The sequence below is a fragment of the Lynx canadensis genome, chromosome B3 (assembly GCF_007474595.2).
Source record: "Lynx canadensis isolate LIC74 chromosome B3, mLynCan4.pri.v2, whole genome shotgun sequence".
Taxonomy (NCBI): Eukaryota; Metazoa; Chordata; class Mammalia; order Carnivora; family Felidae; genus Lynx; species Lynx canadensis.
Genome location: NC_044308.2, coordinates 102,656,996 through 102,662,709, shown reverse-complemented (window position 1 = coordinate 102,662,709; position 5,714 = coordinate 102,656,996).

Genomic DNA, 5,714 nt, shown 5'->3' with positions numbered 1-5,714 from the left:
AACCTCCACAGCTCCTAAGACAAAAAGAAGGCTGCATCTAGAAAAATTGCCACAGATCAAAAATGTTCTCTCCTAACATGGCTTCAAGAAACCTAAAAACATTTATGAAAATCCTTGTTTTTCAGATTTTTTCCTAGGTAGCAAAATTGCTTCTCATATATAACACCCATCAAGATAGCATGAATGTGGATTACTGTACAAGCACTTTCGGTTGGTTTAGCCACAGTTAGGTTGAATCTCCTTGTATAAATATGTGCAAATGCATTTGCGTTAATTGGTACAGTGACTAATCCTATATTTTGGAAGTATCCCTTGGTCTTCTGCCACAGAGAAATATCCACGTTTTATTTTAACAGCTGGGGATGCATTGACCCCTTTGTTACCTGATTCCAAAAGTTGTTTGCTCCCCAACCAGAAGATATCTATGGAGAGAAAAGAACGCCCCCTAGTGAAACAATGTTTCCCAACATCCCTTCAGCCCTGAAATTCCATCTTCTTCCTGTCAGAGAATAAATAATCTGGCCCCAATAGGGGCGATTGCATTGTATTTTTTTTTAATTTTTTTAACGTTTATTTATTTTTGAGACAGAGAGAGACAGAGCATGAACGGGGGAGGGGCAGAGAAAGAGAGGGAAACACAGAATCGGAAGCAGGCTCCAGGCTCTGAGCCATCAGCCCAGAGCCCCACGTGGGGCTCAAACCCACGGACCGCGAGATCGTGACCTGAGCTGAAGTCGGACGCTTAACCGACTGAGCCACCCAGGCGCCCCTGCATTGTATTTTTTTATGTTTATTTATTTATTTTGAGAGAGAGAGAGAGGATGAGAGGAGAAGGGGCAGAGAGAGATGGAGACAGAGAATCCCAAAGCAGGATCCATCCAACCTGTCAGCACAGAGCACTGCACAGGGCTCCAACTCACAAACTGTGAGATCATGACCTGAGCTGAAACCAAGAGTCAGACGATTTTACCCACTGAGTCACCCAGGCACCCAAAAAGGCGATTGCATTTTAGAGGCCCAGTGCTCTTGATTGTTTGAGAGATGAGATGAATTTATTGGCTCCAAAATGTTTTTAAATTCCAAAATTAAATTAGTAAATCTGATTAAATGTCTGCAAAATGGGACATATCAACTGGTCATAAGCAACTCAACTCTTAGAGATTTATAAATTACATTTAATGTGGGATATTGGTTCATTTTAATATTTTCAATGATGAAGGACAGGGCCTATTAAAATAAGAGTTAAAGGCCTACTCTCCAGAGTTGACCTCTCTTAAATATTCTTCATAGCTATTGGCATGAGCCATCTAAGTCTTGACATTACTCTCTTGAAGACGTTAAAAACAATACTTTAGTGGCCCCTGGGTGGCTCAGTCAGTTAAGCCTCCAACTTCAGCGCAGGTCATGATAACACAGTTCGTGGGTTCGAGCCCCTCATCAGGCTCTGTGCTGACAGCTCAGAGCCTAGAGCCTGCTTCAGATTTTGTGTCTTCCTCTCTCTCCACACCTCCCCCACTCACACTCTTTCTCTCTCAAAAATAAATAAACATTAAACAAATTTTTTAAAAAAACAATAATTCAGGGGTGCCTGTTTGGCTCAGTCAGTTGGATGACCAACTCTTAATTTCAGCTCAGGTCATGATCTTGCGGTTCGTGAGTTCAAGCCCTTCATCAGGCTCTGCCGTGACATTTGGAGCCTACTTGCAATTCTCCTTCTGTCTCTGCCCCTCCCATGCAGTCTCTCTCTCTCTCTCTCTCTCTCAAAATAAACTTAAAAAAATTAAAACAAACAACAACAAAACAGTATTTTATACTTTCTGAGTGCTTGCTAAAAGCTTACACATACTCCCATTAATTCATTTAATGTTCACAACAGTAAATTAAGAAAGAATAACTTGAATAAGGTTATTTTGTTTTCCTTTATCTTTTGTTGCCAAAGTAAAAAATATAAAAATCTGAAGAAAAAAATCAGAATCAAGCTGATCAACAAACACAGTTCAAATGAAACAAACTACTAATTTGAAATGGCATATGTAGACTTTGGTGGGGAACAACACATAGCATGAGGCTCAAGAGTCAAATACTCTGAATAGAGCTGTGTTATCAGGGACAAGTTACCTCCCTCTCTGTGCCTCTGTATCTTCAACTGTAAGTGGGGATAAAAGAGTACTTACCTAAAAAGAGTGTGGTAACGTTTAAATGTGTTCATGTCTGAAACACTAAGAATAGTGTTTGGCACATAATAAGAGTTCAGTGAGTGCTCGCATTTAATATTTAATCAAACCATATCAATCTTTGATTCTCAGAAATACAATTTAAGATTTTGGATAAATTAACTCTCAATGAAACAGCTAAAAACATCCACCCAACAGTCATGCCTGTTTTATTCTAAAACTTTATTCAGAAGCGATTTCAAACTTAGAACAAGTTACAAAAATAAAAGTAGTACAAGAACACTCATGTACTTCTTACCCAAATTTGCTTGTTGTTAACATTGTATTCATTTGCTTTACCATTTACCACTGAAGATCACTGCAAATCTGTGTCCCTACTTCTTATTTATAATTTATGATGTATCACAAGTTTTGTGGCTTAAAACAACACCACAAGGTTGTATAGCTCAGAAGTCTGGGCCCAGCATTACTGGATTCTCTGCTCAGGGCTTCCAGGGCTGAAATGAAGATCTTGACCAGGCTGAATTCCTTTCAGGGATTCCTTTCTTTCTTGTTGGCCAAATTCAGTTCCTTGCAGCTAGAGGAGGAGATCTCCATTTCCTTGCTGGCTGTCAACTCTGGGCCACTCTCAGTTCATACAGGTCACCCACCTTCATTGAGACATATCTCCAGTCATCTCCAGAGCCAGAAACGGAGAACCTCCCTCATAGTAAAACCTTCTCAAGCTTTGAGTCTCCCACACTCCTAGTTCCTTATACAGTCTCACCTGATTGGGACAGGCTCACCCAGGATAGTCTTTCTTCAAGTTGACTGATTTAGGACCTTAATTAGATCTGCAAAATCCCTTCACAGTGGCACAGTAAATTGGTGTTTGAATAACTGGGAGAAACTGTATGCATCAGGGGCTGGGAATTTGGGGAGCCATCTCAGAAGTCTGCCTACCACATATGATGAGACCCTTTATAATTCGATGTATTAGTTTGCTACGGCTGACATAGCAAAATAGCACCGACTGAGTGGCTTAAACAACAGAAATCAACTCTCCCACAGTTCTGGAGGCTGGACATCCAAGATCAAGGTGTCAGCATGTTTGGTTTCCTGAGGCCTCTCTCTTCAGCTTGTAGATAGCTGTCTTCTCACCATGTCCTCACATGGCATTTTTCTCTGTGCACATGCATCCCTGGTGTCTCTCTTCTTATAAGGACAACAGTCATGTTGGATTAGGGCTTTGACATATGACTCTGAGGGAGAACACGATTCATTACATAAGAGTCTAATAACAAAACCAAGAGCTAGTATTTCAGCTACAAGGCAGGTATCGTGCCAAACATTTTTTGTAGGCATAATTGTAACAAAATTACATGCCATTATAAACCATTATATAAAATTCAACTTTATCAAAACGTTTCCTATATTCTTGATTAGAAATTCCGTAAGATTTCTATTGTGATCTGATAGAGCCATAATGTGCTTCGCATGCTCCATTTTTTTTTCAATATATGAAATATATTGTCAAATTGGTTTCCATACAACACCCAGTGCTCATCCCAAAAGGTGCCCTCCTCAATACCCATCACCCACCCTCCCCTCCCTCCCACCCCCCATCAACCCTCAGTTTGTTCTCAGTTTTTAACAGTCTCTTATGCTTTGGCTCTCTCCCACTCTAACCTCTTTTTTTTTTCCCTTCCCCTCCTCCATGGGTTTCTGTTAAGTTTCTCAGGATCCACATAAGAGTGAAAACATATGGTATCTGTCTTTCTCTGTATGGCTTATTTCACTTAGCATCACACTCTCCAGTTCCATCCACGTTGCTACAAAGGGCCATATTTCGTTCTTTCTCATTGCCATGTAGTACTCCACTGTGTATATAAACCACAATTTCTTTATCCATTCATCAGTTGATGGACATTTAGGCTCTTTCCATAATTTGGCTATTGTTGAGAGTGCTGCTATAAACATTGGGGTACAAGTTCGCATGCTCCATTTTGAAGGCAGTTTCATTCACCAATGAATTTTGTTGATCATCTATGAGCTTGGTACAGAGACACAAATGAGCAATTAAAATTCCTGCTCTCAGAGAGTATAGTCGAACAGGAAAGACATATTTTATGTGTGTCTCCTGCACATTTTGAAATATCTTACATAGAAAGTGTCAATTATATTTATAGAACCATCCTACACATGAAGTTCTTATGAAAGCTGAAGCATTGAAAATTAATGATTTCAAGAAAGGAAACTCTTGGGGAGGCGCCTGGGTGGCACAGTCGGGGCTTCTGACTCTTGACTTCCGCTCACGTCATGATCTCGTGGTTGGTGAGTTAGAGCCCCACGTGGGGCTCCTTACTGGCAGTGAGGAGCCTGCTTGAGATTCTCTCTCTCTCTCTCTCTCTCTCTCTCTCTCTCTCTTCTCTCTCTCAAAATAAATAAATAAACTTAAAAAGAGAAAGGAAAATCCGAATATTTGATTTTTGTATTATTTTCTTGAGCTGCCTCAAACTACAGCAGCAATTCAAGTGTATGTAGCTTTATTTTTTAATTCCAGTAGAGTTGACACACAGTGTTGCATTAGTTTCAAACTGTATGGAGTTGTAGGCTGAATTCTGTGAGTGGAGAAAAAAACACCTGGGATTTGAGGGTGAAAAGCAATCATAACATAAAAGTACTGCACCTGATTGGGTAAGGGTGTTTGAAATTTCACTTGCTCTGTTCGGGAGAGAAAAAGACATCCCTTGAAAAGAGGGGTGGGGATATCCTTTGTTTTCTCATTGGCCAACGTGTTCACCTTTTTTTTTTTTTTCCACAATGCTTTTTATTAAAAACTGTTTTAAGATAGGTAAAACTAAATTCATGCAATTCACAATACTTCTTGAGAGTCTAATACACATACAGGCACTAAACACATTATTAATAAATTGATCGCTCCCTGTCTCAGTCCTTCAGCACAGAATCCTGAGGATTAGTGATACCAGTTGATTTCTATCTATCTATCTATCTATCTATCTATCTATCTATTACATTTAAATCCAAGTCAGTTAACATACAGTGCAGTCTGGGTTTCAGGAGTAGAACCCCAGGATTCATCTTACATATGTCACCCAGTGCTCATCCCTAAAAATGCCCTCCTTAATAATGCCCATCTCCCATTCAGCCCACCACCCCCGCCCCCACCTCCCTTCCAGCAACCCTCATGTGTTCTGGAACCCTAATGTGTTCTCTGTATTTAAGAGCCCCTTATGGGGCCTCCTTCTCTGTTTTTGTCTTATTTTTCCTTCCCTTCCCTTCCCTTGTGTTCAAAGTTTCACGTCCTTTGCTGCTAACACGGAGACCTCTGCCCTTTGGGGGCCAAGGCAGCCCTTGGCAGGTACTGAAGGAAATCTCCAGATTTGTGGGCCAAGCGGCTTCTCAGCTGTAGGCGGAGTGCGGTGATTGCACCCAGGCGAGGGCCCCTTCCCTGCGGTCTCCTCGCACGCTCCCCTCTCCCTTTCTTCTAGTGACCCGTGGGCAGGCGGCTGAGTTCGGGTGCCCTCCCTGGCTCTTCAC